The sequence below is a fragment of the Plectropomus leopardus genome, chromosome 10 (genome assembly GCF_026936395.1).
Source record: "Plectropomus leopardus strain MGB_pleo_1.0 chromosome 10, ASM2693639v1, whole genome shotgun sequence".
NCBI lineage: Eukaryota > Metazoa > Chordata > Actinopteri > Perciformes > Serranidae > Plectropomus > Plectropomus leopardus.
Window position 1 is genome coordinate 20,425,573 of NC_142185.1, and position 13,723 is coordinate 20,439,295.

At 39.8% G+C, this 13,723-nt stretch overlaps 1 long non-coding RNA gene across 2 annotated transcripts in view; it reads right to left on the reverse strand.

Annotated features, from left to right (window-relative positions):
* LOC148188509 (uncharacterized) overlaps positions 1-13,723 on the reverse strand; it is a 93,651-nt gene that overhangs the window by 17,715 nt on the left and 62,213 nt on the right. For both annotated transcript variants that reach the window (XR_015777766.1, XR_015777767.1), the window contains exon 4: positions 4,912-5,008. This is a non-coding gene — a long non-coding RNA (uncharacterized LOC148188509). The remainder of the gene's footprint in view (positions 1-4,911; positions 5,009-13,723) is intronic.

The following is a 13,723-nucleotide window of genomic DNA, read 5'->3' on the forward strand; positions in this document are numbered from 1 at the left end:
CCGTGTTCTTGCGACGCCTTGTAACTGGGCTTTTATTTTCCTTTTCCTGGCAGTTAAACACAAATAACAGCATGGATGATGTGCTGGGATTCATTGTCTGCGCTCTGGGAGGAGTGCAGGATATGACTGGTGTGATAAATGATCATGCCTTGTGCCTGGCGTGACAAAGGAACTGCGGCACAATCTGCATGTGCTCCATCCTTTCGCCATCATTAGGTGTAATTGGGACTCATGGCGAGGCGTGTTCTTTTTCCGCTGTGGAAGTATCGGGGAATCAAGCCACAACTCCTAATAGGACGAGCTACAGAAGGGAGACACGTCCAGGGGCCACTGCTACAGCACTAAAAGTGTGTCCCAATATCACACGGCTGGCCTAAATGGAAGCTCAACAGATATGCGCTTGTTTTAAATCCCCTTAACTCTAATGCCAACACTATTGTAACATCAAACTACCTTTTTTGATGTTGACCTTCAAAGGTGCCGTTGACATCTATCTGAGTGAGGTGGAGCATGTTCCCTCGCTCAAAACAGCACATAAAAAAATAAATAAATAAAAAAAATAACACCCAGGCAGCCACTGATTACAGTGCTGCTCATTAGCTATAATAGGGATGCATGTGGAATTTACAGCATTGTGTAACGAGCCTAAAAACAGACTCATGAATCCTAGTATTCATGCAACCCTTTTTTCCTGCGGAGTTATTATTCATCATTAAGGCGAGAATACCCGAACACAGCCGAGTATATACAGCAAGTTGGGACTAAACTGGCAGAGTAATAATAGATGTTGAGGGGTAAATGAGCGTTCAAGTTGCCCCTGTTTGTCAACCAAATACTCAGAGACCCCCGCGTGCACTCTTTAAACACACTAAGTTTCAGCAGCAGCAGAAACACAAAGTCTTTGTTTCATGACCTCAGCCTGTATATCCTTTCCCCTCCTTTGAATCAAAGCCCCCCACACCATCTTTAGCATTTAGAATTAATTGCACAGTTATCCTCAAATTAATTCCTAACTGTTTTACAACACACAGAGAGAAAAGGGCAAACCAATTATTATTCTGTTTTCACCTTACAGAGGGGGATATTATGCAAATGATCCTCTCTACATGAGAAGGAAAAGGGGCTTTATTTTCCTCAGCAGATGCTGCCTAGACAGTCTAGCATTCTGTGGGGGACAGGAAGTGGGGATGCTGTGAAGATCTGATCGCTCCACCTGGCTTCCTACTGACTCCATATCCAAGCAATAATAGAAAACACAGTGATTAATTATTTATTTCAAAGAATCATTTTTTTCTATATCTCATGCTGGACAACTAAGGTTAAAAGGAATGTTCCAAGTGCTGTCTGGAAGTATTTTACAACTTCTGCACTTACGAGCTAGAGGTGTTTCTTGATGGAAGACAAAGTCCCTCGGCTACGCAGACCTGCAAAATGTTTTATTTGCTACTTTCCCAGGAAGAGAATACATACTAAGAGCGAGAGGCGAGCCTGTGAGCCAGACATCAAGAGGTGGTTGACAGGATGGCAATGCTGTGTTTCAGAGAGGACAGGGGGTATCTCACCTCCCTTGGCTGCTCCGCACTTCTGACCACAGCGAGTGTTTATTAATCTGAGACCTTGAGACCTCAGAGAAGTTGCTGAATGAAAACTAAAACACAAACACGCAGCATTTCCAACTTCTTAACAGTCAAGAGCCATAATGCTTCGCAACGAGCTGATTTAAAACCGGCTTCTTCTTCCAAGGTGGAACAAACAAAAGCTTTAATGAGCTGTAATGATGAGTTAAGGTCAAAGCACTTATCATCTTTACAAATCAGGAGAAGATGTGCGCATGGAAATAAGCTCCCATGAGTATCCATCATCACCTCAAAAAACTGCACGCAGTGGCACAGCTCCAGGTGCTTGAGCAAATTGGGCTTTCGATGTGGGATGGATCAAACGCTGGCTCAATATTCATTATTCTCTCTGACTGTGATCTGCTGCAGTTCTGCGAGTGGGTGAGGGTAATTGTGTACCTCATTGTGCGCATGTTTGGACCCAAACTTAATCATGATGTCAGGCTGTTAATAAAAGGTTATTAAAGGAACAAAGATCCAGGTTTTACATATGTTAGGCAGGGGAGGTCTCGGGAACTCCTGTCTCTGAGGTAAACAGGGGCCTTCATGACAAATGATGCACATGCTGAGATCAGATAGTTAACAAGAGATCCCCTTATTAACCAGGTCTGCATAGATAATTGGCACTTGAGCCTCACATTTTGAATCTGGCCTGAGCAGTGTCATTTATCAAGAACCCGAGCATGCTGTCAGGGCTCCATAATAAGCTGCAGTAACTGATGAATCAAGATTAAGCAGATAGATTGAGAATGAAGGAGGAGAAAATGGGCCACAGCCACATTGCAGGGGGGCTTAGCTTGATATTCATAACATTAAAGCAGAATTATTCCTTACAGGGAGGGATCTATCCTGCATTAGAGGCTATAGTTGTAAAATAACTGCAGCCCGACAGCGTCATGATGAAGAGTCTCAGTGCAGATTGCAACACTTTGCTCTAATCTGCATATGCTGCGTGCAAACCGTTTGACCTGGAGAGGGAGGATTTGTGAATTGTTGGCTTGGTTAAGCATTTTGTACGTCATCTTAAGAGTTTTTAAAATATGCGATAATGCATGCACACATCAGCATGGTCAATTAATCAATGGTCAATCCCCAGAAAGTTAATCAGTAACAAATCTGACCTGAATCAATGAACACTGAACATTTTCTGGTTTTTGCGTTTCAACTGTGAAGAATTGCTGCAGATCTTTGTAATATATAAGAGTAAACTCAATATTTTGAGGTTTTGGACTGTTATTAAGATAGCACAATCAACTTCAACGTGTAACCTAAGGCTATGGGATATTATAAATGGCAATTTTTTTCAAATTTCTTTAACATTTTGTCCACAAAGTTGGTGTGTTTACACCGAACACGAAGCAAGCGTTTGGCACTGCAATTACATACAAAGTCAATGCAAAGACACCGATAGACGCGAACACGTGATATTGCTAATGACACAAACATGGAAATTATACAATATTCCCGTGGAAGCCGAGAAATTCGCATGACACTGTATCACGAAAGCCTATCGGCATTGAGATCTAGTTGAGATTCGCCTCATACTACCAAGAATTAGAAATGGTGGACAAACTTACTGTCAGCATCTGTGCACCCAGACCTCTACCACTCAACAGCCACACAGGGACAGAAAAAGTAAGGGGCTCTGAGATTATTTAGCAAAGCATTAGATCACCTGGTAAATTCTAAGTGTATGTATTTGTGACTTGTTGGGCTGCTTCTTAGCAAAATGCTCTGAGTAATTTAAGTTGGTCTTTTATCATGAAAGGTAAAAAAAAACAGAAGGAGTGCTGTGGACAATATTAAAAATAATAAAGAGTATTGCCTTTTTAGTTAATGCTGGTAAAAGCATGTTGCCTACATGTTTACCATATTCATATCACTTTAGTCAAGCTATTGGTTGTACTTTATTACAAAATAGGGATGTAAATCACAAGTTTCATCACAATACAATAACATATTAAGACTTTGGAAAATGATATGTAGTTTCCTTAATAAAAAACGTTACAATTTCAATACGATTTAACTCAGTGGACTTCGACCAATAACAATATCAGTAAATATCGTCATTGTCTTTTTCCATGCTGCTTATCATTATCTGCCCGGCCCTGGCAGCTAGCACTGAATAGATGTTTAGTAAGGAGTTGTGATTGGATGGAAATGGTGACACACACCTGCCATGGGATTTTTTGTTTTAAAAAAAAGGGCGTACCTTAAAGATTACTTTATGTATCCATGTTTTCACTTTGTATCGAGAGTATTGGATTGTTGATCATTTAATCGATATATCAATCCAGATCGATGCATGGTTACACCCCTACTACAAACCACGTTAGCCATTAGCTGCATCAATTCGCTTCACGTTTGGTGTTAACACACCATTAGTCCAAATATCGAGAAAATAAATGAATTAATTTCTGATGAAGTTATCATTGGTTTCAGCCGTAAGTCAATATTACTTTAATTTGCCCAACAGAAATATGACTCATACAAAACAGCAATGTATCTCATTGTTCAGTAATAACTATTGTTCACAGTTTGAGCAAATTGTTGTTGTTATACAATATAATTGTCATTAGCTAAACAATGCAGGGGCACATTATGCCTATTACTGCTGCACAACTATATCAATCAAAACAATTACAGCAGATTCAGCTTCCTCATCAGAGTAACATAATTAGGTGCATTCATTCCAAGCTCATTGGTTTCCACTGGTTGGTCAATGGTCTGTTTTCATAGCCTTTTAATGTGATTTTAAATGTGTTTGTGTGTGTGTGTGTGTGTGTGTGTGTGTTCACCATCCCTGTTTTTTTATCTCACTGGTATATAAGTGTAGATAATTACAGATGATGGGCCGGTGATCAGCTGCAGGTATGGGAGCCACCTCAGGCCTTGCCCAGCCTTGCACCTCCAGCACTCCCCTGCTCTGTCAGGCATGTTTGGCAGCGTCTCCTTTCCCTAAGTCTCCAGCTGTCCAGTGGGGTGCGCCAAGTCACAGCAGGAGTGCCTGCCTCTCCATCTATGGCCCTTCTTTTTCTAGTAGTGTGAGATTTGTGTGTGTGTGTGTGCGTGTGTGTGTGTTTGGGGGGTGTGTGGGGGTGGAGGGGGTCGTCTCTGTACTTGCATTACTCACTAGCAGACGGAGCACGCTGCCAGCGCCCAGCATGTCCGCCCACACGCCCCTGCCCTGCCGGTTAGACCTCACGGTTGGAGGAGATGATGGAGAGAATCTGGGATCCAGGAGGGGGGTGGATCCAGAGGAATCTGAGAGACAGACAGAAGCCCAGAAGCTTACCTCCTTCCACAGGCCGATCCTCGGACAGCCCGACCTGATATGGTAGTCTGAAGTCTCCTTGTTGGGGTTCTTTTTGGGGGAGGCAGGAGGGTTGTTTCTGAGAAAGGACAGCTAAATGAATTGTTTGTTTTTGTATTATCACCTTCCCTTGTTTCTGCATTCTACAGGCATCTCTCTCAGCAAAATAGCTTTATGTTAATCTTGATGTGATGATGATCGAATTTATATTTGACAGCCCGACTGACTTCACAAGAGTAATTAGTGGAACACATTTCCAAAAAGTTTAAGAAGCATCATCTTGTGTTTGAGGATAAAGATAATAATACTTATAGCAAAATAAGTGACTTTTAGCATACAAAAACAGTTACTAAATTTTTATTTAAATGTAGCTATTAGTCATATATTTAAAAAGCAGAGTGGTGGCTAATTGTAGCAAAATATTATACAAAACAGCTCAGAAACAATAAAAAAACAGCAGTCAGATCATGTTCATCATAAACATTGAGACAAAACAACAAATCCTCATCCAAACATATGTAAGTAGGGCTCATTACGACCAGGCAGCATTACTTCCACGTGCCCACAGGGGGCTCTAGTGTACCACACATTTTACTGGCCACACTATGATAGCCAGCTGCTCACAGGACCACGGCACTGATTGTGTTGAGGGTAGACCTTTTGAACTGCTCTGCTGTACGATTGATATAAACATTAACCAAGCTTATATACAAATCAGAACATAAGCATGCTGTAATGGTGCAAATTAAAAAGGGTAAAAAATAGTTAAAACAAAACACAGATGCACTCACAAGGTAACACAGCGCTGCATCAAAGTGGTCCAAAAAAAAAAAAAAAACCCTACAAAAAGCTGAAAGGCTGAGTGAATACACACCTTATCTTGATCCTGATATTTCTGACTATGTGTGTGTCTGTGTATGTGTGTGAAATTCCAAGGTGGTGAACAGTACTTGATGAGCTAGCTCTGGAGACCTCTGAATTTTAATGATGTTGGAGATGATATTGTGTGTCCTTCAGCTTGTTATACTGACACAAGCACTCCATAAATCATCATACCTAGCTATCGTAAAATCAATACCAAACTGCTACCTCAGCGCTAACCCGTAATAAGTTTTTCAGCCATCTAACAGCTTAAACTTTGCTGTAATGCCGTTCGACCTATAGGTTAAGATCAGAGCATGCTTAATTTGTTTTGTAATAGAGACTTTCTAATCCTTAATGAAGCGCCTATTAGGGAGGCTTTTGTTGGCACATTGGTGATCAGTTGGTGGAACAGCCATTGCAATTAAGTTTGAATCTTTGTCCTGGAGCTAAAAAAAAAAAGGAAGAAGAAAATAAAAAAAGGGGGTGGAGAAAAAAAAAGCAAAGCTTGAACGGTCAATAAATGTTAATCCAGTCAGAACTCGTCTGTGCCTTTGAACAGGACTCACGCTGGGTTTTTTTCACATGCACTTGTTTCATCCTTCCCTAAGAGAGGCCATCCCTTAAGGATACTGCCACTGATCCTGAGACCAGACTACCACTCACTAATAAGAGCCCATGTGTAAGCAATATTGTCCACATTAAACACATTATTACCAGGCTTTGTGTAAAACATAAGCCATAAATACATCTGCAGAAATAGCTCTTTTAAAAAAAAATGGTAGTTTTTCCACGAGAATGGAGAAATAATGAGACTGCTATTAGGTCATTGTGAGAAAGTACAAATAAATCAAAGGCGTTCGTTTGTGTCAATGTTTGATGGATGTAAGAGTTCATTCTACTTTTATCTTCTTTTTGCGCTAAAATGATCTCCGCATGCTTTATCCAAACACCAAACAAGATGCAAATGACAAACTGAAAATGACAAGCCTCATGTAACCTTGTGGGCTGGTGTATTTTTTTATTTTTTTTTAAAGAATGATAGCTATAACTGGGGCAGCATTTCTGAGACACACAACATATGTAAAAGCCTTTGCACAAGAGAGAAGCCATTGCCACAATTTCTGAAGCGTAAACAGCTTATGAAAGTCAAATGGATATGTGGCATAATCTGACACGGCGAGTCGCTGCTTCAAAAACATCCCTAACAAACCACGATGCCAGACAACAGCGACGATGGTTGCATGTTTTTGAACGCTCCACAGGTGATCATGCTATGATATCAGACAGTCGGCACATGAAATTAGGCAGATATTTCACATGAGAACGTCACAACTTTTGCTTGACAAAAATTGCTAATGAAAAGGAGACCATATACTGTGTATTTCATGATTGTCAGCTTTCGGTTTACACTCCAGTGGATGGAGAATTTACAAAAAACACAAAGGGCTAACACGGGTCACAGCCCCAAAATTTCAGTTTCCAAAGATTAAGCATTAAAGTGGTATCACTATCAGCTCATAACTTGTGTTTTTTGGCAAGGGGAACACCCACATACCAATGGTTTTTGGGGGACGCTGACATTGGCTGTGATTTACACAGAGTAAGAGGTGGTAACCAATTGTCAGAGGTCTTGCTGGCTGACCCTCAAACATCTGTGTTTAGGGTGTGTTGCTGATTACACAGCAGACAGGCAGCTATGAGGACAATATAACCCTGGCAATAATTCAGCATGAAAAATGTTTCACTTTAATGGCAGCAGCACATAATGTGATTTCTTTAAAAAAAATATTGTGGCAAAACAGGCAAATATTCCCAGGGGTCCAGTAATCCTAAAGAAATTATACAAAAATACTTTATTCAGAGTTACATTCTGCTCCTTTGTGCTGGATTGTTTTTTGTCTTTGTTTAAGACAAATCATGTCTGTTAAATCACATTTATGCCTGAGGTGAACTTCCGACACTTTTTTTAAACTGATGCAAAGGTATAAATCACTCAGCCGACACTGTCACAGTGTACTCATTTATGGGGAAAATTCAACATAGAACAAAACTGTATGTATATTTTAGTTTTTGTTGGTTGCATGTGGATCTGTGGACAAGTATAAGAAGCTAGAAGTGATGGATAAAGACAAAAAACATCAATTAAAGGCAGACAGCATTTTCAAACTGATAATTGGTGCAACTGTTGAAAACACGGGTAATTTTTGGTAGAAAAATTAAATGATTTTTTTCAGTAGAGTTTCAGAATTTTATGAAACTCATAATTAACTATCAAAATCAGTCTAATAATGTTTGAAAAAAAGGCTTTTTGAATTTCTTTCTGAGAACGTAATTATGAAGCCTTGTTTTATAATTAAAATAATATGTAATGCTGTTTTCAGGGTTTTAAAGTTCATACTGTAATTGTTTACATAAAGATACTTTTTTTAGATTTCAGATAATGCAGTTTCCACATTAACCAACTTTTCCCTGTTTACTAACATGTTATCATGATTCTTGTCACTCAAAAACTGAGTCAGTTTTAGTCAAATTTCCAAAAAATGCTCTTTGCATCTTTCCCTAAAAGAATAATAAAAATATTTGCTGTCTCAAAAATGCTGATTGTTGCCACCATCCACACTTTGAAATACGTCTTATAGTTATAACGTTACTTTGTGACAAAGTTTGAATTTTTAGATCTTGTGTAAATATGAGTTTTTTAAAAGACTAAAGAGTATGACAGAACTGTTAACTTTACAGTGTGACAAGTTGCATTTTTTTTCATGTTTTTATCTTGGTGAAGACATTTGTTCATCTTTAAACATCTAAGTTAACCAGTGCAAGATCAAAGACAGCTATACATGATTTCCTTAAGGTCCCTTTACCCTTTAAGAAGAGGTAGTCAGTCTGGTTTTGTGTTGTTTGGGCTTAAGGTGTTTTGGGTAGACATAAAAATCAAGAGCATTTGTTGCACTGAAAAATTTAAAATTGAGTATCAATACATGGTCTCTGAGTGCACTTTACAGTCACTTTTGTAACATCAGAGTTGTGTTTGTGCATGGCAATGACAAGAGCCGTGAAGTTACAAAAGATGTAGCGACTTTGCACACAAGTCCTTTATTTGAATACAGGGGTAAATTGGAGCAGCCGTGTATCTTACGTGTCTGTCACAGGCCTCCCATGTGGCTGAGGCTGTTCGGGACTGGCGAGGCCAAACCGGGGCAGGGAGCTACAGCAGGGGGAGGGGAGGATTTATACTTAAGGCCAGAGCTGGGATCCGTCAGTGTGGGCGGGTTGGGTCGTCTTTTGCGTGACCTGCCACCTCTAACGGAGCTCTGAAAAGTGCAATCTGACCCTAAATGCTGAGCAGTCGTCCCTCTCTGTCATAAGCCTGTGTCATCTGAATGGAGACTGGAGCATAGTCTATTTGTGCAATTTGTGTATAACAATGTCAAAAATGTTTATATGAAATTAAAATTGATGGAGAGAAAGATAAAAATGTATAAGTAGGAAATCCTAAATGCAAAATTCTGATAGGAAAATGCAGCAAATATAAACCAGTCCCTTATTTGCATGAAAAAAACAACAATGTCTCTCAATTACACTTCACAGCAGCAACCAACACCTTAGGACACAAAGATGTAGTTTTTCACAATTGTATGATCTGCCAAAAAGTCCACACTCGCCCTTTGTTGAGCATCTACAGAGGAAGAAACACAGATAATAAAGGTCTCTTTATGATGAGGCTCCTGCACACAGAGCCACAAAAAAAACTTAAGAAAAAAGATCTATCAAGAGGTGGGAATTACATTGCCCTGTGCTGGGGGTGGGAAAAATGAAGCAGGCATTTGTGAGCTAGCTGGCAACATAACCTTCAGAAACATCCTATTTTTCATTAGAGTTGTGTCAGACAGCTATGCCTTTAATAACATTCATCCCCGTACCAAGGAGAGGATAACTCAAGCTTTAGGCACATAATGAATGAGAGAATAGGCCCTGGCGCTGTTAAGAACAGGAGGGCTTGCCAAACAGCCAGAGCTGCACTGCTGCACTCATGGCAAGCCTTTCACTGCACGGCATCCTCCTGTATTAACGCCATGCAAATGAACAGTCAGATGCTTCCTGAGGTGGCTCTCTAATGTGGCCTTGTTAATTACTGTCATTAGAGCAGGAGGCTAGGAGAGAGGACTAACAAGCCACCGTCCTCATGATCTCTGCATTTGAAAGTCATCTTTGGCGATAAAAACATGTCAGAACCCCAGTAAGAAAATTGCAAATTGCCAAATTTGCTGACAGAGTGGAAAATTTTCTGCTGACTCCGAGCAGCCTGCCAGTGATGGATGCATTCTTGACACAGTCTTGGTGTTTAGACTTAAGAAATAATGAGTATCAATGTCCCAGCCGTGGAATATGCAAAGATGAAAGAGCGCTGTGTGGGTTTAATTAAGGGAAGCAGAGGCAGGAGCTGCTTTCAAACAGAGTGACCCAACATGATCAGGTTCTTATTGCTGTCATTTTTGTGCTGAAATATGGCCGGTAAGGTACGGAGAGCACTTTAATAAAACCGACGTAATGTCATAGCGAGCGAGCCCGAGGCAAGCTAGTGCATTGTAGATGTAGAGATACTGTATTTTTGTGCAGTACATCTCGGTTCCAGAAACACAGGTTAACATGTAGAAACATCAAAGTGAGGCGCTTTGAATCAGGGCAGTTTTGTTTTAAGAGCGGTTGAATTGGTTTTCACTGCATCATTACAACCACGGGGGGTGTGGGCGCTCATTGTTTCCACAGTCAAGTAAAGTATTTTGTTTTACAAATGCCCTCCGGCAGCTCACACTCCCTACAACGGGGGGGGGGGGAGAAATGCTTCTCATACTTCAGAGAGCAAACCAAAATATCCCCTATTATGTCTGTGATGCATCAAATCCCTCGTGTGGCCTTGAATTTAGTTTCTCCCCCAAAAACTGGAGGGTGACACAGTCAATATATTCAACACACGAGGCCACGTCCAGGCTAATACAGAAGACTTTTCTTCCCCCTTTCTCCTCTTTCTTTGTTTCACTTTCTCGCTCTCATTTCTTCCTCTGTTTTTCAAACGTCTGTGCGGTTGAGGACAAATCAAAGGCTCTATTTTACTAATGTAACACTGAGCAGAATGTGAGGTGGCTGTGGGGATAATGAGGGACTGCAGAGATGTGAAACAGACAGGCTGAAATGGATAATTAGGACAGAAAGTTTCTGCGATGCCAATGACACTCTACAGGAAATAGGATCATTAAGTTCTATATAAAATCTCTCTATGCACACTGTATCTATATAAATTTCCCATCCTCTTCATCCTCTCCATTACAATTTTTCATTCCATTACAACCTAGCTGTGTTTAACTCAAGGTGCAGCCCTTACCTCTGTTTTAGAGACATGTCAGAATGTAGCCACTTTAACCATCTTTATAACTACCTATGAATATATTTAGCATAATTACTGCTTTTACCTGCCGGAGAAATACATGAATACTTCTTGTCCTTTCGCATGACTGCCCACTTATAATATTCTGCAAAGTCTTGTTTTGAAATGTAGCTATGGCAGATGTGGTTTTTGATTGCTAGCATGTGAATGAAAAGGACGCCCTCACAGTGCTCAGGAGTATTTCATATTGTATGAGAGGGTCTGGTGCAGGCAGACTGGATAATGAGCCGCAATAGCTGTTAAAAGATGTTTGAGGGAGATATCATGCTATGTTGCTCTATTATGATTAGATTTCTCCTTGACAATATGAAAAGATCAAATCAATATCTACTGAGATTTTGATGATCCACAAGCCACCCTCATCCGGTTCCCCCCTCCCCGAGCTCTATTGAGAGAGCATGATCTGACATCACCACAGTAACATCAGGCTTTCCTCTGCTACTGTGAAAATATGTAACTTCGATTAGTGAAATGCTGAACAAAATGACCTGTGTTTTGGATTCTCTCCCAAATGTTGCTGTTTGGGTACTGATGACAGGACCTATTGTGTTTCACTTTAAAGCAATTCAATTAGGAGTCATTAGTCCTCTGAGTGATTACCAGTGGCCTATCGATAGAGAGGAAGGACACACTAATTAAAGGGCATTTAAATGTTTCTCGGCGCAGAGTAATGGGGAGAAACACAGCATTTAAAACGCAGTTTGGAGGAAAATATCCTTGCACAGCAAATGACCGACATAACATGTTCACTTTGCTCTCTGCAAATTCCCTTTATAGGCGCATATACGGGAATGGATCCCTGAGGAATACTAAAATATGGCCATACAACAGTCACCAAGAAGCTAGCAGCCCCGCTGAAGCGCAGGTAAATATTCAGATGTTATGGTTCTCCACTTTAGAAAAAAATAGAAAAGGACAGATAAATAGCAAAACTGATGTAAAATCATGGCAGGTATTTATGGCACATATGTGAAATTGAATATAAGCATTTCACTAAAAGGAAGGGGCGGATTATCTTTCATTTTTAATTGACTGTCAGCGTTGTGCATCTTTGAATTCATTGTATCAGAGATGGATCGGTACTTTCACTGCCTATCATGAAGTTAATTCCATTCTTAGATGAATGGTAGTGATTATATTGAAGGAAGGTGACTTACTCTAAATCCGCTTCCCTTTTCTCTAATAGGTTGCTGCTTTTTTATGCAAACGTTATAGTGTGAAAATCATCAGAAGTGGAATTACAGATATCCTCCATATCAACAAAATGAATAATGAAAGGCTGATTGTTTGAATGCATACTACAAACTAGCTCATCTCAATCTAAAAAAAATGAAATAATGCAGCATGTGCAACGGTCACAAAATCGCATTAAATTTCTACATGTATTTCTGGAGACTCATCATCCACAGCACAAGGACACTGCAGCTCTACAGAGTTGAGAGGACTGCTTTGTGTTAACATAGTGAGAGAGATATTGATTAAAGTATGATAAGAAGAAGCTCCAGTCCCAGGGCAGAGCCTTTACAGCTATGATTAAATACGCTGCACCGAGCTAGGACCTATATCTCAGACAGAAGCTTGTGCATCTATATACAGCAAATTATCTTTAATATCGAATCAAAGCGTATCAGAGCTGTAAAATCCTAATTATAGCTGTTTTGATATCAAAGCAAATGCCTGCTTGTACTTTTGTACAAAACCTTGAAAGCCATCTTATGAATACAGAAGAGAAAGTACGTAAAAATGTACATTTAATTAAGGGTGCAACATGATAATAAGATAATTGCACGATTTATGTTACTGTAATAGTGTCTTCTATCCAGAGTGTTATTAAACTGGGCGTCGTTCACAATTTAAGTGGCTTATAATGAACCAGTATTACGTCACAGGATGAGAACCTCTTTGTTATGAGTAGTTATGGACAGGAAATCTGAGTGATCAAGGATGTTTTCAGTCAGGCTGACATTCAGAGCAATGGACAGTACTGAAGCGGCTGGATCAATCACTTAACTAACAGGAGGACGCCACAAGTACATCATGTTCTGGATATTAGTTGCAGGAATTTAAAACATTTAATTCAAATCAATTTTACCATCTAAATAATAGTGCGGGTAAAGTTTTGTAGTTGGCCCCTAACTGACTAAAATACAAATGCTGCAAATGTAAACAAAACTCTGTTTAGCTGTCACGTTATTACACCTCGCATGAAATAAGGCTGCAACCAACAATAATTTTTATAACCAATTCATCAATTAGTTGTTTGGTGTATAAAAAGTCAAAAAAGGGTGAAAAATGTCAATCAGTGTTTAACAAAGCCCACCTAGATGTCCCAAGATGACTGGTTTCGTCCACAACCTAAAATATTCAGTTTAATGTCTTAAACCAGATACCAGAAAATATTACCATTTATGAAGCTGGAAACAGAGAGTTCTGACTTTTTTTCTTTAAAAAAAACACTCAAACTGATTTATTAATTCTCAAATT